Below are 26252 nucleotides of genomic sequence, written 5' to 3'. Positions count from 1 at the left end.
CTGTGTTGCTCTTGTCTGCTATAATCCACTTACATTCAAAATGCAGTGGAACAACATGAGAGTTTCTGGGGGGAAGGGAAGAGGGTTGTCTATTTTTAGAGACCCTGCCGATCGCAGTTTTTCTGTCTAGAAATTGGAAACATAATTTTTCCTATTTAATTAATGTGTTGAGGATTCAGTGCCTCCTGAGAGTACAGGCAGACATGAAGTCAACATTGTATCTTTTAAATACAGTAGTTTAGATCTCTGGCATACATGTTCTCTGTTTTGACAGGTGACTTGGAGGCATTGATTGTCGTTCAGAGAACCTAAGGTTATCTTTTGTGCCTACTTAAAAGCGAAAGCATGTGTGAAAAAGTCAACAGTAAAAGCTGTTTTGGATTCAACCTGGAAGAAATAGACTCCCATAGTGTCATGGTACTGTTTAATATCCTAGGGTGTGAATTATTTAGACGGAGGGGTCTCTGGGATTGCGAGGCATGGAGCCAGCAGTGACCCTGGCTCACATTCTCAGCCTTTTCACTCTCACATGCTTTGTGTTGTTTACTGTCTTTTTTTTGTCATGTTGAAATGGCCCCTGTCCCCAGAATGGGGATGTTTTGAACGCTGTGTTTGTTTGTCTCTGAGCTTCTCTCCATTTTAGAGAGCAGCACAGAGACGGACAGAGATAGATGGAGAAAGACAGAGTGAAGAGAGACGGGAAAAATACAAATAAGAAAGAGAAAAAAAAAAAAAACACCTCCCCCATGTTTACCGTTTCCAAAACGTCTGTATGACTGTGACCTAAAACAGACCTTCCCAGGAGCACACGCAGCTGCCCTAAACAGGAGGCCGGCACATGTGGGAAAAAGGACCGTGAGCTAGCGGGCGGCGGGGGTGCGTGAGTGTGTGTTTATAGAAAGAGTACTTCACACACCCAAAAAAAAAGAATTTAAAGTCAACTTGGAAATGAGATTTGACTTGTTCCACAGCATGTCTGCATCGTGTGTATATCTCCTAGGATACGTGACAGCTTTACATTCCATCAGAAAGGTACAAACTTTTCTAATAGAAGGTCATGTTTGCATTGAAATGCAATGTATACAGTATCATCATCAACGATACGGCCCCGGGCTGAGTGTGAGTGAACCCATTTTATTGTCAATGATGATAACAAATGGAACAAATCAGGAAGAGGGAGCGTTATCACACTCACTAGCTAACAAACTTCTAATGGCTACTGAAGACCTTATTTCCCCAAAACAAACAGTGTGGATGAACGTAATTTAAATCCAAACTATTTTAAATGTTCTCTCACTACAGTTCCGCAAGCTGATTGACAGGCAGCTGCTATTCCACGATGTTTCCCTGTTCATCCATGGGGACTTGAGAGCCTGCCTGAGACTGCAGCAGCAATCCCATGAGGTTTCGACACTGTTCTTCAGGTTCCATGTTCCAGCTAGCTATGGCAGTGTCCAGCCACACTGGATATCTCTCCTCTCACGGGCTGCTAGAGCTGTGTCCACAAGGACCAAGAGGAAATGGATGCAACTCATACAATGTTCCAACATTGACTTCCACATGAAGTCTCCGCAGGGACCTACAGTGTCAGTGACCCAGATTGCTTCTCCACAAATGTCATATTCTTTCCAGGAATCTTTCCAGTACACAGTAAATGCATCCACTATGCTGTTTGAATGCAATGCAGGCAATTACTTGTGGGAAGCATGCACAGTCACACATCTGTGCAGATCCATGGTACATGCATCATTTAATGGGCATGGCTGTAGTCCGAGAAATTGATCAGTTACTGTTTCACATTGTAAAGTAATGGCAAGAAACGTCTGCATCTGATCAAAGGGAAGCTGCAGAATTTATGTGTGCATGTTAGTCACACTGCAGAAACCAACAGCAGATTACAAAATATCATCTAAGTATAGACATTTATAGGCTCACTTTGAGAACTCACTGTCATCAACAACCTTGCTGCAGTTAATTATTGTTTCGTTTATTATTCTGAGATACGCTATACCACTTATCTGGAGAAAATACGGTTCACATTGATGGTTGCTAGGGAACGTTTAATGTTATGTACTTTAAAGAAAACGGGGTCAGAAGTCTGAGATCGTTCTGCGCCCTCTCTCCTCCTCGTCTTTGTGTCCATTGAAAAACTCCTTCTTAATTGTCTGATAGGTCGACTGGTGACAAAAGATGAACAGCAGCCCTTGGGCAGACTGAGCCATGGCTAATGGTTCCCAGACATCAGCTCAGACGAAGGAGAGCGAGGGTTCATATCTTGACATTTAGAACCTAATTAAAAGCGAGGAGGGAAATGATCCAAGTGGGGTCAGCTCATTACAGGCAGGTGGTCACACACAAAACACACACACACAACACAACAACAAAACACACGCACACAGTCATTGTAAGAGCACATACACAGACACACCCAAACACAAATTCACGCAGATAGGCACACACACAATGGTAAACACACCAACAAATACAGACACAGACATTTAGACTGCCCTGACAGAACCAAACATCTCAGAGCCACTGGTTTCAATCACAACAAGCAGACCTCAGTGGACATATACTGCTGACCTACAAAGACCTACACTTCATGGGATGTGACCTGGTAAACCAACAAGCCGCGGGCAGCACTTGAACTCAAAATATGCACGTAATTGAAATGCAAGGCTGTTTTGCATATAGACGCTGATTACATGAAGGTCTAATGATAATGTTCATGTTTTAGGCTCAAGCTGGGAATTCTTTTGATGAGACACATGCAGCGTTCCCATCAGCCATACATTGTTAACACAGTCCCATTCTTGCCCCGTTGTGCTCACAGTGTGCTCAGTGTTTCATCATTGGACTCAGTGCCTACCAGACAAGATGAAGACCATCATTCCCAGTGACGTCCAATCGTGCTCAATTCATTAAAATGTTCTATGTGAGCCCACCCCCCACCCCCCACCTTCACAGAGAACAAGAGCTTCCACTCCCCAGACATTCCTGTGAGATATTTGTTTGTTTGCTTGTGTAATGGCCGCCGCACTAACTCCAAAACTTCTAGCAGAGCTGCTCAGAACAGACCCAGTCCTCCCTGCCTCATCCCCTAACCAGGAGAGACAACTTGAACTTAGAGACAGATCTCCCAGGAAAGTTGAAACAGTAGTAATATTTCATTTGAGCTACTTCAACTGCAACAATTAACTTCAGATCTTGAATGCTGTGAACATTCAGTAATATTTCATTTGAGCTACTTCAACTGCAACAATTAACTTCAGATCTTGAATGCTGTGAACATTCAGAAATGCAAAGTGATGGAGGGGGTGCTACAAACCATTAGTATAGTCAGTAGTGGTCGTTCTGCTGGCCGTTCGAAAACGGAGCTTCCAGGAACCTGCAGCTTTGTATTCCGAGACTGTTATCTCGAAATTGGCGCGTCCTCCATGGACTTCCCTATCAGCCTCTTTTTCTAATCTGCCTCTCAGTTGCACAGACGCGAGTTGTTTGTGTTAATCACCTTTTTGGATGCTGCAACCTGCCTTCCGTCTCTCTTAGTCATGGGTTATTGGCTATGCAGCGCATGTCTTGACGGGCGGAGGAACCTGCGGGCTTCTGCGTCGGGGGGAACGGGGGGGGCTTGAAGAAACGGAGCCCACTGAAGCATGGCCCGCGGCTCCTGACAGACACCGTCTTTATTTAAGAGTGCTCTCCTTTTCATACGTACTTTTTCCTTTTGGCGTTTACTTTTCTCTTTTTTGTCTTTCGCGTCCCTCCGCACCTTCTTTTGCAATATCCGCCCATCCGTCTCGCAGCTTTGTCTGTTTCCCTGCCTGCATCCCTCCTCCTCTATTTCTCTCCTTCTAGACACTGCGGGTTCACATTGAACATGTGGACTGTGTGCTCTACTTCCCTTCAAGGACAGGGTTTACAAGGTCTGCCCAATATCCAGATTACACACATGTAGTTACAGCCCAGCAAACTGACGGGCAACCAGGGTGCTGTGGTATCTATGGCCAGAGCTTCACTTGGCTGGAAGTGGATTTCTGATTTAGGAGACTGCCAGACATATGGATTACGCAACTCCAAAGCTGTTGCAATCATGCTGCACACCAGCGCCACCCATTAGCCAACTGCCAGGCCTTTGTCGTCACCACAATAGCCCCTCTGAGGTGACGAAGGATTCCACATAACATAAGCTCCAAAGTGAAAAACAATTCCAAATGGTCAACCAATCCTCATTGGACCTGACAGTACTACCCAAGTGGCAAATGTGACCTTTAACCCCAGTGCTACCAGTGCCTATACATTCGGGCTGCTGACCCCAGGGTATCATTACACAGTAATCATGCGTCGCTCTGCCTGCCCACATTTGTTATTTCTCCCTGACAGCCTAATGTTGAGCCGAGGAAATTTCACCTGATGGATGATCTTAAAAGGACGAGGGACTGTAACAGCCCTCACGCCTGTCACTTGAATTATGCACAGCAAACCCCGAAAACCACACTCTCTCTCCGTCTCCAAAACCTGCCTTCTAAAATATACGGCCTGCGCATGCATGCTCATGCTACGCAGCCCTGAGAAGTCCCCTCATCAAAATGCACGTGGGACGTTCTTTCTATAACCAGCTTTGATTTCGATAAATACTCCACCTTAGAGTAGGTGGGAGTTGATGATGTATTTTTAGCTAATTCCCAAGCAGCCATTGATTCATAGCCAGTGATCCCTTCAGTTCAGGGAAGCATTCAGTCCCTTTGACACTCCTCACGCCACGTGAATCAGGCAACAATGAGGAAAAAGTGTCAACGCGGGCCTCCTCAATCTTGTCACTGTAAGAGGCAATCAATGCTGCTTTCCAAGCTACAGAATGAAATTGGATCCTACACCCCCCCCCCACCCTATGCTACCCGCCCCTCCAGCTAACCCCCCACCCCCTCCAGCCAACCCCCCCCCCCTACACCCTCACCGCTTCCCCTCAATCGACTCTGTTTCTCACACACTGGGTGGAACATTTCAATCAATAGGCTACTGCTGGAAAAACCAGCAGCAGAGACGACAACAAAGTACATCCCAGGTTGAGGTAAGCGCTTCAGAAAGGTTATACAGGATATGCTCCCTGGAGGGTTTCACCGCAGTGTGATATCACTATGAAGAACATTTAAACGCAGTAAATACTTTTATTGCTTGACTACAAAGACGTTGTTTGCAAGGCTTTCACGTAAAGGTTAATCATTCTGAGAGGCACCTATTGGAAAATGGGGAGGCGTTAAATAACAACATACAAGCTTGAGTAGATTATGCCACGGTTCTGACAACAAAAAGCATTAGACGTCAGAACGAATCACAGGTAGACGAATAGTTTAGTCACTCACACAATTGCCAAGACGTTTATAACTCATTGGGACATGGACTAATGGGTTGCTACTCCCAGTCTACCTATCATCCTGATAGATCGCAAGCTCTGTGACATTACGTGGTCACACACGCATATAATATAATAAGCCAGTTGGGGGTCTGGACCACTTTTCACCCAAGGACATGGATAATATTCTGCTTTTCACAACCCAGCAAAGGAGATAAATGTTGCCTTTATCAATGGCTGGCTGCTCTTGAAGATCAATGTGGGCTGCCTTGCACACTCTATTCACCTCTGTATGTGTGTGTGTGTGTGTGTGTGTGTAGGGGTAGTCAGTGTTTGAGTAAGGGAGAGAACGTGAGGGAGAATTGCCAGTGACTATGTACTGTGTGTGTGTGTGTCTGCCCTCCTCTGCATCTGCAGCCCTCGCCAGGTCGTACAGACAGGGTGAGGCCAGGGATGGATGCTCAGGTTACTGGCCGATAATTGGAGGGGAGCCCCCTCTGAGCTCCTACTCAGGACTGGCAGTCCTCCTCTCTCCTGTTCCTCTCTGACTGGAGGGATGTTCTCTCCCCTGTCTTTCTATCCTGTCTCCCCTCTCCCAACATTTAAAAAGTTACATGTGTTTAGGTGCACATAGACACATACTGTACACCCGCACATGCATGGAATAAAAACATCATGAAGCTTGAAAAATATATCAAAATAAATATGTTCTCTCGCACTCACACTTTTTATGGCGGAGATCAGAAGTTGGCACACCCGGCATATTCCTCCATTTGCAATGGACATAGTATTTCACATAATTAAATGCTACCTGCCAAGTGTGATTTAACAACTATGCTTTAGACTGGAAGTATATTAATGTCTGCCATTGGGGGTTTGTGTGTTGAGGATGATGATAATGATCTACTGACTATAAAATCTTTGAGGCAGATGGTGATTCATAAAAACAAGAAGGCTTACGACACATACTACATCATCTCAGACAAATGACTTTCAGATAGACATTATGGTATGTAAATGTGCAGATCGATCCAGACCTCAGGGCCTATCCCTCATTGTAATTTATTTATTCACACATTTTTAAGATGGGGAAAAGATTTAGCCCTATGTTGACAGTATTTATCTGTTATGCCATGTCACTCAAGGTCATACAAAATGATGACTATCGCAATCAAATTCCATGCCTGGTGATGCTGTGTCTATGTAGATACGGAGTCAGGTGGCTGAGCGGTGAGGGTATTGGGCTAGTAATCTGAAGGTTACCAGTTCGCGCTAAATGACGTTGTGTCCTTGGGCAAGGCACTTCACCCTACTTGCCTCGGGGGGAATGTCCCTGTACTTACTGTAAGTCGCTCTGGATAAGAGCGTCTGCTAAATGACTAAATGTAAATGTAAATGTAGATACAGGGAATATGATTAACATCAACACCCAAAGCAAAGCGATCGACAGAGAAGAGCTTCTCATACACTCAACATTGCTTTTCAGATCTAAATGAATGAATCAAAGGCAAGGTGTTAATTTAGCAGTAGGAACCCTGCTGTTCTTCCCCAAACCAGGTGATGAAATGAATGGAAGAATGGTTGCCTCTATCCAGAACTGCGCAACATGCTGTAGCAAATACAAGTATTCCTATTGTAAATCCAAATGGCATTTTAAATACATATTACGTTCAACACAAAATACTATTCATTTGAACAGACTAAGCCAGTGACTTTGTTCCAGGGTGAAGTGGGAGCTGGGACCAGCCCAGAGGTTCTGCTTTCAGTCTCCTCACTTGATTAATACAGACTTCACAAGCCCCTCAAGCACCTGTAACCTTACACTACTGCACGATGAAAGCCAATTATGAAACATTAAAGCGACTCTCACCGCCTCCTATGTAAATGAGCTTGGTCATATGTCAAGGGCCTGTATAGAAGCCACGGGTCTTTAAGACCATGATACCAGTGCCTTCCCCCTCCCTCCCCCTCCCACAACACATCCCCTTCACCCCTTCTCTACCCCATCGCTCCCAATGAGCCACTGTAACAGGCAGCCTCATGTTTAAATGCAAATTTGTGTCACACAACACCTAGCCAAAATCAAAGCACTTTTGAAAGCTCTTTACTGGAACCTGCACGCCTGTTACGAACACGCCCTAAGAAGAGTGTGCTGATGACTGCACCAAAAGCAGGCAAAAAGAGGAAGGTCACACTTGTTTCAAACCAAAGGCAAAAAAAATATTGCTTTAGACGTTTTTAATGGGGAGGGTTGAGAAGGGTGTTCAATATGGAGTAAGCCCTGTGGCTAGAGTTTAAAGCTCAGGTATGGTCTGCTGGTAGAGATGCCATGTTAAGATATGCTCTGTTTATGCAACGCGTAACAGCCATCGTAGGCTGCAAGGTACTCAACTCAGTATGTTATGACTAATCATACAAACACACCCACGCACACACACACAAGCACTGACACCTACAGTACAAACACACATACTCACAGTAAAGCCCTAGGTACTTCAGCTTTCAAGGTGCATGGAGGTTGAAATGGCTCCCTTGAGGTGGAGTAAAGATCAAGGTCATTTTTACTATAAGGAATTTGCATGATAGGTAACCAGGAGGGCAGAGAATAGTAATACTAGCTGTATGACACATAGCTGTTGTCTCACATAGTTGGGCATCAAATAACCCAAATGATTTCCCTGCAGACATTTTTTTTGTTGTTTAATGATCATTGTCCTTGGTGCCATAATTCACTCATAATGCTAATCGGAAAAGTCATTAGTCTGATCAGACATTGCATGAAAATAAGTAGACTCTGGTGTACGATGGTCTGCTACCCCCCTACCAAACAGCCTGAGGGTGTTTCGTCAGATGGAATTACTAATGTGAGAAAATCAGACAAGGTATCTCCCAACTCTCAGTCCCATGACAAACGCGTGCACAGCAAGATGTTACACATCTTCAGTGGGGATGAATCCAGACGGGGACAGCAGATGCAGAAGTGTATCTAGTAAGGTCGAGGCTGAGCCAGATGGACAGACTCGGGACATAAGGCAGTTTCCTGCTGACCAGGGATAAAGTTGGTCTTCCTGTTGGGCCGCAGCTGTCCTGGGGGAGAGTTATCAGTGTGACACGTGAAATAGCCATCAGGGCTGTAAAAGGGTGGTGTGTGGTCTGGCGTGCATCTCGCCTGACCCAGCCTAGCTGTCTTTATCCACGATCCATCACCTTAATCTCCCCCCATAAATTACCCTGCTGCCCCATGGGTGTGGAGCTTTTATTTAATAAAGCCCACAGACCTGTCTCAACAGACTGTCATCCCTGATTTACTCCCCTCTAACTGTTTGTGGAGGGCCTCACTGAGCGTGTGTGGATGTGTGGATGTGTGTGTGTGTGTGGGTATGTGTGTGTTTGACTTTGACTGTTTGATACGGTAAACATATAAAATGGAGGCGCATGTGTTGGGTGCTCTTCCATGTGAGTGTGCTGCATCCTTATATAGAGTTTTTTAGCTACAGCATTAGGTTCAATTAAAATCCTTGAAGGTGAACCCACTTGTAGTTACATTATTAGCGTAATTTGTAGTTGAGAATTCAAACAGCGAGTTTTATTATGCTGAACTACTCGATAAGACTTTTAGCATAGCTAATTAAAATCCAGATTGAATTCTCCAGGAACCAAGACCTTGGAGTTACACAGTGAATTGCTTTTGCTTCTCAAGAGCCTAATTTAAGTTAAAATGTACACATTTTATAACTGCATGTTCTCAGAAAGTCTCATCTTACTGGAACCTCAGTCAGTAATATCTAACCCGACTCAACCCAGCACAAAGCAGCATTATATCAGATTTACATCATAGTGATTCATTCAATCCAATGCTTTATGGGTACCTACCTCTCTCTCTTCATTTCCCTCTCTTTCTCTCTGTCTCACTCTCACTCTCTTCCTCCTCTCCCCTGTGTCTCTCTCTCATAGTTTTTTCTCCTCCCCCTCTTCTCTCTCTCTCTAGTTGTCTCTCTTTCCCCTCTCTCTCCCATCCAGTTGGGATGTGCAGCGGTCTCCTCCCTCCTGTGAACACGCTGCTGGCCCTCCTCTGCTGGCCCTCCTCTGCTGGCCCTCCTCTGCTGGCCCTCCTCTACCAGATCTGCCCTCCTCACCTGGATACTGGGGGAACACGGTTGTCAGGGGTGCAGCATGGGGACTCACAGACACACCGCCCCAGCTAACTAGACTCAGACAAATGACTACTTAAACATGTTTACTCAAAACAGTACAGCATGTGTCAAATACAGACTAATTTCTCAACTGTTACAGTTTAGTGTTAAGGTTGCACAATATCCATCTACCAGACCCATTGTGGCCTCTTGTCTCCTGTGAGGAAGAGGGCAGGGTTTTAACACTGTGTAGGGGTTAATCTCTGTACCAGTATCCTTCTGCGTTGCTGTAAATCCCACGACTTGGTCAACGGAGGGGGGGGGGGGGGGCAATAGTATAATGCCAGTCAAATACAAGGAGGCCTACTTCAAGATGTCTTCAAGTGTAAACATCAGGGCTAATAGTTTGAACGCTTGTGTTTAGAGAACTCCTGATGTCTGGAGAGCCGAGTTAGCATCAAGAAACAGTTGATCCATTTTAAATTATGTTTGTACAGTCATCCCAATTTCCCTTCAGTAAACTCTTCGGAGAGATCGCTGTTTACTGTCTGCACACTCCAGTGTGTCAGTGCCTTCCCCTTGGTCTCTTTGCGGTGTTATGAACGGTCTTGAGTGCCTTGAAAATACCTCATCGAAAGCATCGGTCATAAACCAAGCCTTCTAGTGTTTCCATTTTTAAATACCCAAGAGGGAGCATCCATAATGCGATTTTCTAGTACTCTGTGTTACTTGACGGTGTTTGCCGAGGCCCTGGTCCAAGTGTGAGCTGCCGCTATTTGAGAGCTCAGGATTATAACTGGGGGTAACCACTCTCGATCCGGCCCGGGCCCCTCGCTGGAGATTGTAGCTGACGTCTTAACTCGCTCCACACAGTATGCCGCATCACTTCCTCCCAGCTAGGCTGCTTGTCTCACACTGCCTTCATGACACGTTGATTTCAAGATGTAGGTTTCTGGAGAAGTTCAAACATCAAATGCATTTAGTTTCTAAACCTCTGGTGTGTTTGTAGGGTGTTTTCGCATAATTATACATGCTGTCTATTTCCTTGCATGTGTTGACGTGACGGGCATCTAGATAGCCACCCTCTGCTTGATCAGATATGGTTTGAGATCTATGTGAAATCTTGACAACAACTCTCCATTCATCGATGAGCACTTGCAGTTGTTTGAGGGAGAATCTTGTCTCATACACACATCACAACACAGTAGGGTACATTTGTGTGTGTGTGTTTGTTTTCTCCATGGTTGAATGTCAATGTGTGTTTCTTTAGCGAGACCTGTCTGCTCTAGATTCATCGACACTGGAGTCAGATGTGTGCAGTCAAACAGCCCATCTCCTGAGCTCATATTGCCTGTGTGAATGCAAATACAAAATCAACAAAGAATGATTAGAAGGTCTGTTTAACCTCAAGGCAAAAGACTATTTGTTTGTTATTTGTTTGTTTGCCGAGATGATAGCATAGCTTCCCACTCTCCTGCCGAACACTATGTCCCAATACCATCCAAGATATGTGCTTACAGTACTAAGTAAGCAAAACATGATGTTCACATTATAATGCCAGAAAGATGACTTTTACCATTACTCACTTAGATAATTTACTAAAACAAATAGAAAAATACACTGACTTGCAGAGGTACTTAAATAAATGGAATCCAAAGAATGTTATCCAATGTTCTTTGCAAAACATCCGACACGCATATTGAAATAGTTGTTTATCTCATTTCGATGCATGGAGGAACATACAATCTTATAATGTCATATAGTCAATAATCCCTATGGCTGTCATGAATTCAGCTCCATGAATAAAATGACAGATAATTGACTAACACCATACATGAAATGGTGACACACTCCATATGTATTCATCGGAATGTTGATGCCAATGTGTGAACAAGCATCTAATTAAGTCTCGATTTCACTTGGAAGAAGAACCATCTAATAGTAGATACTAGAAAGTGAGGGGTGGCTCTACTTATGTTGATCCCCTGTCAGGGACTGTCAATCAAAATCGTTCCTTTTCGAATAGCCTTCAATGAAAAGTGGTGTGGCTCGGTGCATAAACAAAACCCCAATCAGCTGTATGAGTGGTACACCTGAGATGTTTTTTCTCCTAACCATCAAGGTACTTGGAAGTGTAAATATCTCGATGCTCAGAAGGTATGGAGACTGAAGGCTACACGATGAGCTAGTAAACCTGTCGGATAACCACATTTTAGTCTGAGGATTTGTTTATTCACTTCCTACCCCACTGCTTCTATATAGACACCGATAAGCAGTCCAGTTCACACAACGGCTCCTCTGCAGACTTAGCTCTGCATATTTATTCGACCTTATCCCATCAGCGCCGAAAGTCTCTTTTTTAAATCCATGCTATTGAAAGGGGAGTGGGGGCTGGGGGCTGGGGGCTTCCATCCCTTCTTCACCGGAGTGCAGTCTCACTGCTTGGACCAAACTTTACACTGGGATAAAAAAAGATTCCATCCTAAAGTTCATACTGTAGCCAGGGGAGAGAATAGAATGAGGGACATGCAGTCAGAGGGAGGCAGATAAGGCATGAATAAACACTCAGTGTGTAGCAGAAAGGTTAGCCTCACACATTGTGGTCCAGCACAAGTCTCAGAATCCAACAATGGGTGGTGATTGTAATTCTGCCCTGCTTTTGATCAGGGCTAATCTTGATGGCAAGACTGGACTTTTTCATAAGAACCAATAAACGCTAGGCTTCTTTCTATCTCTAACTCCAGTAGCATACATCTAAAGACAGATTCAGAGCCAAGCTGGTGTGAAGACTCGTACTGAGGAGTCGGCGACGGGATGGAAAGATGTGGAGACGGGTGACCAGGCTTCGTCTCTCAGTCTGCACGTAATATCATTAAAATCACAAGAAACATTTCCAGGGTCGGTTTAAAATGTAATTTTCCTCCATAAGCACAGTAGGGCATAGTGCTGGGGTTAAAAAAAAAACCTGGAAGGAAATATGGGTTAATTAAAGGTTACAGAACTGGGAGGTAGTCTTCCCTCTGAACTATGATGTAACAAGGTTTGCTGTCAGAGGTCAGCTCTGGGACAGGAAGTCTAATATTCCCTTTGTTATGTAAACAATGCTAATCTTATACACCACCGTGATAAGCTGGTAGAGATGTGACCCAAATAGAAAGTCCACAAACAAAGCAAATGAAGAAAACATTTTGGAAGATAATAAAAGCCTCCAGTACCTATTGCAGAGTATGGCTGTACTACATCAAGCAAAAAAATACTATTGGTATTCATATCGTGTTTGAGCACTGGGTCATCTACATTGCTTGTACAGCAACTGAGAGTTTGTTCCTTTTAAATGAATGTTCGTACGGTCAAATTTGCATTCCATCATCTAATTTCCTTCTGGAACAATTGTTTGGGAAAAGCAAATAGCCATGTCTAGGAGAAAAGAAAGACTAGAAGAAACATTCATGAGTGGAACTGCAGTATTTCATTTGTTAACTAAGCTGACGTGCCATCAAGTTCACTTGTGTTACTCTCCAGGGTAAAGATCAAGTCATGGTGTTGTTCACTTACAGGGAATAATACACTGGGACGACAGTGTAATTAGACAGCAAAGTAGGCTATTAGTATGCAGAAAGACCAACAGCAGTCTGCCAACAAACAAAACCACCAGCCTGGAGCTGGATAGGAAGATCTACAGGCCTTTTCAGACTAGGCAGGCTTCAAAATTGATTATTTAAACATTTTTCTGTGTTGCGTTTATCTTTCCTCAGCAGAATAGCCCTGTGAGAGTCACCATGCGGGTGAATTGAGTAAAGGTGTTTACGCAAGCGGTGAAGAGGCCTTTTCACTCCTTTTCACATCCACTGATAACTTTTGAATTTGACCGTGTGTATTGTGTCAAGGCGAGTGGGTCCTACAAGCAAAAGTGGTTTGCTTTTTTCCGTATGGAAAACCAGGAAGAAATACATTTACTCAAATAGAGAAGTTTTTTGAAAAGCAAGTAGATTTGTTTTCTGTTCTGGATTTAATTTATGAGCAATCCTCATCTAAAATCATCCAAAAATGTTGATTGGATATCTTTAAAAAAAGAATCTTACCATGTTGCACATTCTCATGTTCATTTCTTACAAAATGCATAATGTATTACCTATCCATTGCGATCAAGTTTGGACGGCAGTGTTTTCAAGCAGTCAGCACTTTTGTATCTCTCAGACTCAGGATCTAACAACGGAATGTTCCAAGCCTCAAATGGCTTTATAATGAATTAGTCAAGGCAGGAGATGAAAAAGCTGTGCTTTCAGCTGGATAGCAGTGGGGTCCGCTCATGTTGCTAGTCGAAACGGTCCCTAAATGTTCCCTAAATGTTCCATACCAGCCCTACATGCTCCACTTTTCTTTCCCTTGCAAAATCCCTCTTCCTGTACCTCTCAGTCTCTCGCTCTTTCTGTCTGTCTCTTTTTTAGTGGGGTCTTTCCAAAGTGTTCTGTTGTAAAGAAGACTCAAATGATGATGGACCGAGACCGCTATGTACTGTCAAAATAATCAGGAAGTCAGTTATCTACAGGGAACAGCTATGTCAACAAATAATGTTTCCATCTGAATAAGTGAAATGCTCTTATTTGCAGCTCGGTAACGCATTCCGATAGGGACCCATTTCCGATGCAGCCCCCCTCCCCCATCCCTCCCAGATACCAGTGTTCATTCCGCAGCCATTTTCCGGAGCGATTTGTGAGGATAATAGCACTCACAAATCATCCTCTGGGCACTGGCGCTTGTGAAATGGATGTGCCTTCATTTCAAAACAATGAAGGTGCCTTATGAGGGGTCTTATGATGTCATAACTTCAGCAGCTGACAGGCTGGGCAGGAGAACAGGGCCTGAGGATGGGCCGGGGCCTATGGAGCCCTCACCAGGACGACTCAATCAATCCCAGAATGTCAGGGGAGATGGTGGAGCCAATGCTATAAGCATCCACCAGACCTGCTCAATCATGCTCCTTACACTGAGCAGAGGACAGCCTTTACTTTCAAATCTGGCTTTCCTCCCCTAGACTGGTATCCACCCTCTATTTTTTTTCTTCTTGTTCTCTTTTTGTTCATCCCACTGTCTCTCTTCCCAGTCCCACCGTTAACGGGATCATTTGAAGACAAGACTGACCACACCTGTACCTCATAATCCCTTGCCTATCCTGCATAAGCAAAACACAATTTAGGAATCCTTTAGCATCATCTGATAAAAAGTCTTAAATATTTACATTTAGCAGACGCTCTTATCCAGAGCGACTTACAGTAAGTATAGGGACATTCTTCCCGAGGCAAGTAGGGTGAAGTTCCTTGCCCAAGGACACAACTTCATTTTGCACGGCCGGGAATCGAACCAATAACCTTCTGATTAATAGCCTGACTCCCTAACCGCTCAGCCATCTGACCCCCCATGTGAAATATGCTCTGGAATCGATGACAAAACACTAAAGCTGAATGTGTTTGTCGCAGCAGTTTAGCCTTTATATATGTCTCACTCCCTCTCAATGTACCGGCCGGGTGATATCAGAGTGGATTAAAGAGCTGCTGGGGTTTATATGGAAGCGATTGAGTAATAAATTATTCATGGGACAGGGAGAGGAAGACCATAAATCTAGAGAGTTTTTGAGCAGAGGCCCCTTGCGTGAAACTTATAGGGTTGTGCATCGTTGGCGCTGACACCTCACACTGATTTAAACTCACTGACGAAATTAATGAAAACCTCCATTTTTTTTACAGGGGAAATTCTCATCTTCAACCCCGATCTGTCAGCCGCGGTCACATTCCTTATTAATACCTCTTCCTGTGGGTGTGTGATTTTTATCAAGAAGTGCAAGGGTTAACACCTCTGAATGAAAGATTAAAAAGCCACTTACATGTGAAAAAAGAATTATGGGTGACCGGAGGAGCGCTGCTTAATTGGAAATTGATTGACTTGGCAGGGTTCTTAACGCACCTGGTCTCACAACATTTCACATCCCCTCATGCATGGGGACTTCTGATGCAGTTTGAGCTTCTCCACGGTGGAGAAACCGTTTTCATACTGGCAGCTCTGTGTGGAGGAAATTGTGTGGATGGAGTTGTCCTGCCTCAACAGATCCAAGCCAACACTTCAAAGAGACAGGGTGGGGATGATCTTTGCATGACGGATGGGGCTTTCCTGGCTGGAAGCACCAGAGGAATGAGTTACCATATGTATCTGGGTCTTGCATGCCATCGACCTACCATCCGCCATCTACAAGAAACGAAGTCAACCAATCATGTTGGATCACGCCGGCCTATTTCCATCTTAAACAATTAACTTGGTGGAGAAGTATGGCTCGTGACTCATTGCTGGGAATGCTTGGGGTGGGAGGGAAGTCGCTGATGGAGGGATGAAGTGGGATTTCCTGCTGTTTCCTGGGACCTGCTCTCCAGGCTCTCCAGACATGTGCAGATGGCAAAGCGTGAAGACAACAGACAGGGGGAATCTCCACTCGTCTGCTTCCAGCCAGGGTCAGTGTCAGCACGCGTCTCCTCATGTACATGGAGACTCCCGCGCACCGTCCAGTCACACACACAGACACACACACAGACACACACACACATACACACACACAGTCACACACACAGACACACACACACCTCTATCTGAGAGCAGAGCACATCTCCGGGCTGTCAGACATGGCTGAGGAGGTTAGAGGAGGTCAGGCTGACAGTGAGCCACCAAGCAGACTGCTTGACAATTTTGCTGACAACAAGACCGATGTAGCAATATCAACACACTGTATTCAGGGCTACCAAATTCTGCCAAAGCTCTCTCATCTGAGATATTTAGCATCATAAGCTTTCCTCTATAAAGGTAAGACAAGACAGAAACAAGAAAGTGATTCTGAGGGCTCACAGGCCTTACTTCAATAGACAAAACACAGGTCACAGACACCATTTCCCTGATCAGGCAGCCATGTTGGATAAAGGAGTTATTGGACCAGACTAGTTGTGAGCTGTAATAAAGTACTCATGTCTCATTGCTGGGTTTGCGTAATGCAGATTTGGGGGCACCAGCGTCATCATTACCAGTATTCTTCTGAGGCAGACTCCATTGTGAAGCAGTGTCACAGAGAAAGCCACCACCACTTAGCAGGCCGAGACACAATGAACAAGAGAATACGAGAGGGGAGGGAAATGAAGAGCGACAGGAAGGAGACTGACAGGATATTTGAAGAGAGTTAACTAGAGGAGGGGGAGGAGAGCAAAGTAATGAAGTGGGTCACAGGATGAATAAGGGGGGCAGCTTAGAGACATTGATGGAAACAACCGGATCCACAAAACACTGACCGGTGGATAATTAAGTATGTAAACCATAGAGTACCTCCCACAAACCTCAGATATGACAACATCACTCAATCCTTTCACAACTATGGAGAAGCAGGAATGCTGTTCAGTCCAGATCATCTCCAGGAATGTGATGCCATGGTGGCTCTAATGATTCTGTTCTTTGTGAAAAGTGGAGGAAACCATCATAATCATTCAACTCACTTGATGCAGTCATCCTGTTTCCCCTCGAAGGATGTGCTGACTTACGAGTAACTGACTTAAATATCAGAATACACTTGGTGACGTGTCTAGCAAATGACCCAGGGACATTGGTCACTGGTTGAGTAGTAAAACTGTGTTGGAAGATGTGGTGTAGATGATTGGTCCTCCAAGACTTGTCTTTATGATCAACCTGAGTGATTCATCGTTATATGGAAGATAATTTATTTTCTCAATCAATTTAGCTAAATGTTTTAGGAAGGCATAAACTGTAGCTGCTCAGTTAATTGAATTGCCGTTAATAACTTTCTGTCTCTAAAATCTGAAAGCTGTCAACCACCTCCGGGATTCTGTCAATAAGCACAACTATTTTGAGTTACTTTTGGATGAAAGAGGTGCTCCCACTATACGATTAGTCAAAATAAAAATCTCTTTTGACCTCAAAGACTTGAAAGACCTGAATTTAACTGGACAATACCTTCACCTTAAATGACCATATCGAGATCGACATACTTGAATCCCTAACGACATGTTGTGGTGATACTGAATAGCATTGAATCTCAGGTCCCTCATCAAGAGTCTCCATATAATTGAGAAACAGTTAGGAACCATATCTGCCAACTATTATCACCTAAGTTAAAGTGTCACCTCTCTGAATTTATCATGCTCTATTGATTGGATTGAACGCCTCTGTAACATGGGGAACAATGGTGGATGACCTTTTCTCCTTTACTTCCTTGGAATGACAAAGTGAGCTGTTATGTGTCTGCCCTGCATGCTAATAGCATCTCTTGCCCACCCTTCCAGTTGTCTATTTCAATTGACCCGACAACTGCTTTGGTTTTCAGCACTGTCAAACAACCTAAGCCTCCACATCCTCACAACAAGAAGGAACTGTTTTTAATTAAATGTCCTTTTTTTAAAACTCTTTCCACACCTGTATGCTTGTTTGCTCGACACATCTTTTCCCCTCACTGCTTGGCAAGCACCATGAGTTTTTTCAGAAAATCATACTTGTATTTTTCCCTTCAGAGATTTCTGACTTCTCACAGAACTGGGGTTTTGGACAAGGCCGTCAAAGAAGAAGGTATTCTGGCTGGGGGAGGGCCCTCATACTGTGAATTCACCCATCTGTCGGTTTGTGTTCCACTGACACACTCTATTCTCTTGGCACCCACCAAAAGCCAATCTCTGTCAACTCAAATAACAGCATTTCAGATGGGCTTCTTGCTTTGACATGCCTTGCTGACTCAATGGGAAGCCAAAGAGAATAGAAAAACTGTTCAGACTGTAATAAAAATACGACACTTGCCTATAAATTCGACGCTGAATCATCAAGCGAGGTCGGAGTTCCACAGTGCAAGATAAATAAGCCTAAAAACACTAACTTTCTCTGGCATTTCTCTGAAATGTCAGTGCAGTCACCTGGAAGCCATTATGTATACAATAGAAACTTCAATTTTAATGTCAGGACTGTCCATTGAATGTGTTTAGAGCAGTTCTATAGGACAAATGGCTGCTGGTTGTTCGGAGAAAGAGCTTGAGGTGAGGAAGTCAGGCGTCCAGACTTGGTCATGTTGTGCTTCTAGAAATGTCTAGGAAATCTGGATCGGCCGCCTGTCCCTTCACTAACCCGGTCATGTTTAGCTTGTGGAAGTTTCTCACGGCCCTGTTTTCTGTCAGTCTGAGCTCTATTGCTCTTACATCGTCCACATACTCCAGTGATTTCTTCTACCTTCCCCTAGGCCTGTGGAAGTGAGGACGCTGTTCATTCCAAGAAATAGGATTGTAAAACACTAAAATAATGCCATCTAACAAGACAGTGGTTTTACAACTGTTATCTGGCGTCCTCGCTGTTACTTTTAGTTAGACAGCTGCAGACAGTTCCTATAAATTGAACCTGCTGACCACGTACAAAATAAACTACACTTCACTTGTATAGAGCACAAAAAGAAACAAAGTCCTAAAGATAAATGTGTGTGTATAAACATCGCTGGTGCTACTAACATTCTAGATAAAGCTGAGAGGTTTCAGACAAGCCAATAACAGGCAATGATTGTTGCTGACACAACTATCTCTCCACAAATGAAAAAAGGAATATACCACTATTGTTATCCTGTAAATCAACATGTCTAATGGGATCTTCCAAGACCTGTGGACATGGGCTCTCTTCTCTACTCAGGGTTCAGACTGTGTTAAGCTGTTGAGCTTTTGCACATTATTGAACGTGATGTCATGCAGTCTTTCTCCGTAGTCTAATTTAAGGCTGATTTCATAGATTGTTTTTTCCTCACTGACACTGTGAATGTGAGAAAGGCAATCGCTTGGTAAAATTGCTCTGGCAATTTACAGACTGGTTGTACACACTAGATATGTTTGTTCTGCAATGGTTGGTTCACCAGGAATAAAAACAGCCCATTTGCCCAACTTTTCAATTTTTCAGACTGTTCTGATTTCCACACTACTCTGAATTCAGAAGACTTCTGCAGCTTTTATTCCAGGTTGATACAGATTATGTACTAAGACTATACAAATGTAATGGTGAGTAAATGCTACATGCTTCACCAGGTCTTCCCCTCAATAGAGATGTCAGTGAAACTGTCTTGGGACATTTATTATGCACCTCCTTAAGGGCCATGTTGGCAGTATTCAGAGTAATTAGCATAAGGTTCTACAGGACTTGCAGTTGAGTCACCTTGAACTGGGTTTCTTTTTTGAATGTTTCTGATATGCACTGTATGTATATACGGTTAGTAGAAATACTGGGGCCGAGACAGAGTTAAAAAAGGCACTAATGATGAAGATTTTATAACCTTGAGGGTAATACTAACCAGCTTTTAATAACTGTCAATGTGTTATTAATTGGTTTGTTCAAATGAATGGCTGAGGCTGATAGCAACAAACTTTTTTTTTCTTCAAATATTTTGCTTTTTAGCAATAACCATTATTCTGCCACTGTCTTTTCTGTGTCCATAAGTAGCTCACACAGTAATTATGTGAAAATCTGAACGCTACTGAGAGATGAAGACTAAGAAAATAATGACTCTGTATGGGACAGAAGTGTATGCATATGTGAGTTAACATATGTGATGTCTCCATGGTCCTTTTAGTGTCTGTGAATCTTTTAAATTCCATATGTAGAGGCAGTTTGGAACAAGTATAACTCCCCAAGACTGTTGGGAGATATTTTTTAACTCTGTTATATTTTCCCCCTGGAGGTCTTCTTCCTACTGGCTAATTGCTCGTTAGCACTCACAACCCAATAAAAGATACATTTTGAGGCCACCTCAGTAACACCCACACAAGCAACATTTGCAGCTCCATAGTGAAAGCCACCAATCTTTCACGACAGTGACTCTAACCAGTAACAGGAAGACTATAGTGATTGACCAACTCTGCTAGTCACTCTCACTAAGGCTACTGGGAAAAGAGTTTGAGGGGAAATGAATCAACCATCAGCACTTGCCCTCTGTGTCAATCCCTGCATCCCTGAATGCTCCAATGCCCTCCAAACATTATGTGTGTGTCTGTGTCTCTTCACATGTGTGTGCTTATGTGTGTTCATGTGTCACATGTGCCTGCTCGGTTGTGTGTGTGTGTGCGTGCATGTGTGTGTGTGTGTGTGAGGTCTGAGGTGCAGCAAAGCCCATTTCTCCTCTTCTCAAACCTAGCAATCTCCCATCCAGGAGGAATTAAGCCTGCATCCAATTACGCTGGGATCGTCCTGCCATGGAGCCAATGCGAGAGAGCAGGCCTAGCGATGTTTCATGGAACCAATCTCAATGAAGGATCTGGATCTAGGAGCAGAGCACCGGATTTGCCCAGGACGGAGGCTGAGTACAATTAGGCACGGGGACAGGCGGCATATATTCTGATATTCTGGATGAGTGGCGGGATTTAGGAACACCTGAGGCTGTTGGAAGCACTGCCACAGAGCTGATCACAGAAGGACACATGGCTGAAGATAGAAAACAATGTTATAGTTTTTTCCTGCTACACCACCTCTTTTGTTGAACTTTTTTTTTACTGTAAATAAATGAGAGGGTTCAGGGTTTTTTACTATGCTAAATGCTATATTCAGCTTACTTTACAGTTTGTTATAGCATTTGTAATTGAAAAGCTATGTTGTGAGATAACAGTTGATAGCATTATGATAATGTGCCGAGCCACCTTGACAGGAATGGAACCGTGTCACCCTGCACCCCAGACTGCATACACCCTGATACCCCAAGAGGAAGATGGCCATCCCAGAGACAGTCAGTAGGCTAGCATTCAGAATGGAGGTAGAGCAATGCATTGTTGAGCTCGTCTTTTGCATGTCATGATCAACCCAAACATAACTGGAACCATAGCTTTCCTTCAGCTCATCAAGCCATCATGCTGTAGTATGTTGATTTGGTGTCATATAAAGCATGAAACTTATTTGAATACAAAAAACTGTATGTGGTGCATAACATTTGTATTCTTGGCATACACTTGGCATACAATCACACACGGTTATACTTTACTTTGCATCTCTATTATATGTTGGAGCATGGAAATTGGAGAGGACCATTCTGACAAATGACTCCCTTGCACAGTTTTAGCTTAATTAGACCATCTTATTTCAGAAACGACCATTTCTACGTCCCTCGGCTTATCCATACAAAGCAAAAATAACATTTTGATTGCATAAGAATAAAATAAATAAGTGTTTAATGATAGCAAGAGAAAGCGATTAAAGCAGCGCAGTTCGGTGCAAATGGAGGAGCTGAAAGCGTGATAATTAGGCATTCCTTTCAACAGGCGCCAACTTCTAGCTTCGCTGATGTGCACAGACTGTGTCGATGCACCATAACAGAGAGGCTTATATTCTAGAATCACGCAACCCCTACCTGCTAAAATTAAATGAATTGGAAAGAAAATATTTTCACTTCTCTGTGGTTGTAATTGTGCTAAAAGAGTTGGCAGTCATAAGAATGATAGTGTGTGTGTGTGTGTGTGTGTGTGTGTGATCCACATAGCCGTCTGTATCATGACCATTTAGAATGGGCCCCTACACAAATTCGGTATCTTGAAAAAGAACTTAATGGCATACAGAATTTACACCCGAACTGATGGAAATTAGGCTCGAAGTAAATGAAAAACGTGAAAACCTCAAGCATGCATTAATTTCCAATCTTAGCAGTACAAAAAATCGACAGTTGCTCTTGTCCTCACATGTGCTTCTGCCACCCTCCACCATACAATAATCATCATTAACCCACAAGTCAGTATGCATAGAAGCTGACCATCAAATGCAAGTCCATAACGCAGAAAAAGCAAACTCAAAAAAAGCATAAAGCAAGTTGAAGCTTTCATAGATGACCCTTACAGTTGCGACATGAGAGGGTTTAGGCTGCACGGGATGACGAGTATCAGCATTGTGAGAGAATCCGGACATTACGATCTTAAAGGCGTGTCAATATGATGGTAGGTTATCCAAGAATACATCCCACCAAAAGCGGTTTAATGCAATGATGACTACTTAATTCCCTGTGGGCATCAAAAACAAATGACCGTTACAGGCAATAACTACAAGAGCTAAACGAGTTCGCAATCTATCTATCTATCTTTCTACCTATACAAGTGCTTATTTCTTGATTTGTATGTGTGGATGGAGAATGCAGAGATGCAGGATAATGTAGCAGGTCGAAAAATTAACTCTCTACCATGAGCTGCTCTCAAATCACATGCATATCAATTATGTATGTCTACTGTGATGGATCACAAACCGGGAACAAACTGGAATAAGGATGGCGCGAAAATGGCCTTAAGTCGATATGTGTGTTTTTGACCTTTAAGACGAATAATAAAAATCGCAGACTAATTCTCAGTAGCTTTAATATCTGCCAATTACGCATACCTAAATGTATCCTAGTCTTAATACTTGTATTATTATTATTTAAAATGATTATTATTCAACTTTAATCACCGTATGAACACTCGACAAACGTTTGTGATGATGTGACCGTGGTCTTGCACTGATTAATGTATACCCTCAGCTACAGTGTGTTGGTCTAACTTGGAACTTGGAATACCTAAGTACGTTTATTCCCACACAGTGTATCCACAATTATAATAGAGATCACAAAGAGTATGAGCATAGGCTACTGTATGTTTTGACCTGTAAGCCTATAGATTGTGTTCAGCCAACATGCATCAAAATCAGAAACTTCAGTCAAAACCATATTTGGACATATTTCTGAGCACGTCTTCCAACCAAGTAACGATGCAAGTCCCTTTCTGATCAGTGAACAAAATATGTGTGCAATAACTCCCGTCGAACCTCATGTACCTTTCATTACTAATTTATTCAGCTTTTTTGACGTAAAATACATATGTGAGCTACAGCAAGAATCAAAGATATAACAGGTTAATTTAAAAGCGTACCAGGTTTCATACGCCAAGTGCGCTTTTACGCACACACTGTATAACAGCGTGATGCGCTTCAAGGCAGCTTCCTTCATCACAAACCAAAATGATGTTAAACATTTTTTATCGCAATTCACGAAGAAATCATGAGAAAACTAAACTAGCATGAAAATTGCTACCCTTTGTGAGTTTAGCATCAATATATCATGGTTCTTCGTGTGTTCTGGGGCCAGTGGCTGCCAATTGATCATTATCAAGGTGCGAAATGATTAGAGCAGAGGCTGACAGCCCGCGTGAGCTGACTTGGAAGGCACGGTGAGCTGCAACAGCAGCTCAACGACATCCTCACGGACGCGAGCGAGTTGTATTTGAATGGTATGCAACAACCAAAGTAAAGAAAATGGGTGCGCACAACATACATCCGTTTTAAACAAGGCAGTATAACAAAATATTCACATGAATTATCTGTATTGACAAATGTTGGCAATCCTAATTCAACAAAAAGATAGATTGATACACAAAACGGGATTTATACTTTTCAAAACACGTGCTTAATCTATGCATGCAAATTAATTGTTAATGTTTAGTGGAAGTATTGATTTAATTAAAAGCTTTATAAGTAGACCCTACTGTACAAGCAACTGTATAAGCAGTGAAGAAAGCGTCGTTTTTAATAAAATATAAAACGCATCGGCCATATCTAAAGAGTGGGTAAGAAACCTGCATTATACTTGAGGTGCATTAGACTGACAGCTCGGTGACTTCATTGCAGAACTGTGTTCGTGTGCAACGTGGTAATTGCTATTTAATATACATACGTGGGGAAAAAAGATTGTATTTGGATCTAAACCTGCACAAACCTTAGAAATAACGTATTTTAATTATGATATACTTCATCCGACGGAAACAGGAGACGCCAGCGACATTGTGAATCATGACTACCCTGCCATCGCACCGTAACCAGGGCAAAAGCGCTTTCACTTAGTCTTAAAGTCCTTAAAAACTTTCAAAATATGCTACTTGGGGGGAATCAAGGAGACACTTAAATTTGTGTATGCGAACGAAGTTTTGGTGTCATCTGGCGCATCCTGTGTTAATTTATTTCTAGTGTCCAAGTTATAAAATCCAGCAAGAAGTTAAATGCGTGTCTTTAGACTCAATTCCGATTTCTGCACAACTTTGCAATGTACTACTGACTGTGAAAAATAAATAAATAAAACCTCTGCGTTACATGTTGTTGAAATTAATTACCTGTTCTCAAGCTGTTATGCTCCAGGGGCTACCGTTTTCTTTCGTCCTGGTCGCTGGCCGTTAGTTGATCCGCTTCATCACACAGCTGCACGTCTGAGGACATGCTTGTAGAGTTGAGCTTTGAGTCGAACTAGTGTCTTGGATGGAGAGAGTGTGGAAGGAGGAGGATAGTGTCTGCGTGTCTATGACAGAGAGAGAGAGAGACAGAGAGAGAGAGAGAGAGAGAGAGAGAGAGAGAGAGAGAGAGAGAGAGAGAGAGAGAGAGAGAGAGAGAGAGAGAGAGAGGGAGGAGGGGGGGTAAGACAGAGGGAGGTATACAGAGAAATACAATTTCATAGAACGTCGTTGCCAATGAGCCGACTCCCTCAATATGCTTTGATGAACGGAAAGTGATGTTCCTTTGCTCATTAATTTGATCTTAAACTTTGTAGTCAGAAAACCACGTGACAGTTTTACATTAAAAAAAAATATGAGACAGTGTTTTGTCTGTACTTGTTATTATCACTGGATCTATTTTCAGTAGACGTACTCGGTAAATGTGCGGGCATCAGATTGTGCGGAAGTAGTTTCTCGTTTCAGCACCACGGAGAGCGCACTCGGTCGCTGGGCGCCAACCTTGTCTTTCGGACCAGAAAGTCGATTATGCGTACATTAGTAGGCTACTGGCCATCTTCAAAACGTTCCTAGCATTTCAGTTGGCGTGATGTGGTAAGCAGTTGAACTTGCGTACCACATAGAGAACAATGCCCCCTCGCTCTCATATACCCTGCGCTGACCACTGTATAAGCGCCAAACGCTAACCAATCCATCAACACAACGGGCATATTTTTTGCTGTTACCCTCTAGCCGAGGGTCCATTGTGAGAATGATTCTCATCAGCTCACACACGGCCTTGAATGACAGGTGAAGGGACTGATTTATATGGGGTGGCAATAAAAGACAATAGCTCAAGGTGTTTGTACTGCATACTCAGGTGAAATAAGAATTTAGGGGATAACTTTGCTGGTGTTTATGTATGTCAATGTATAATGCACTGGCAACATTGCCATCTTAATTCCATAATCATTCAAGGAGGGCAGGGGGGGTGGGGGGTATTTTGCAATATGTAATGATAATCCTTTGTGGTTTTGCAATTTTGTTTGGTTTTTCTAACAGAACATTTTTACTGACATCTACTGGGGAGGTCTAACCCCCTTGGTATCACCTTTCTCTCTCTGTCTCTCTCTCTGCATCTCTCTCTCTGTCTCTCTCTCTGTCTCTCTCTCTCTCTCTCTCTCTCTCTCACTCTCTCTCTCTCTCTCTCTCTCTCCCCCCATGTCTCTCTTTCCATGTCTAACTTGTGCTCCTATTCCCCACACTGGAGCTGAACTCTGTCATCAGAAAGTTAACGGAAACTTCATACGGGGACAATGAAAAGTATTCAAGTTTTGTAAAACATGTTGATGGACAGGTCATTTCAAATGTGTCAGCGGTCTCATTAGCTGGAGCACCTGGCCCCATGCATTCTTTTGTTTCTTTACCCGCTTCTCACGGGTAAAGAAACCATTCACTTCGACTTGACAAAGCTATCACTCCAAGAGAAACCATTTCTGATTCCCCAGC

The 26252-nt window shown here is 43.3% G+C and overlaps 1 protein-coding gene across 1 annotated transcript in view; it reads right to left on the bottom strand.

Moving 5' to 3' along the window:
* The window catches only part of chrm2a (cholinergic receptor, muscarinic 2a), a 54349-nt gene extending 29539 nt beyond the window's left edge, over positions 1–24810 (bottom strand). The window contains exon 1 of the mRNA XM_062482925.1: positions 24651–24810. The gene's annotated coding sequence lies outside the window, so the exon portion shown is untranslated. The remainder of the gene's footprint in view (positions 1–24650) is intronic.
* Between the last annotated feature and the right edge of the window lie 1442 nt (positions 24811–26252).

Source organism: Osmerus eperlanus, chromosome 17 (assembly GCF_963692335.1).
Source record: "Osmerus eperlanus chromosome 17, fOsmEpe2.1, whole genome shotgun sequence".
Lineage (NCBI taxonomy): Eukaryota > Metazoa > Chordata > Actinopteri > Osmeriformes > Osmeridae > Osmerus > Osmerus eperlanus.
This window is presented reverse-complemented; position numbering and strand designations above follow the sequence as displayed.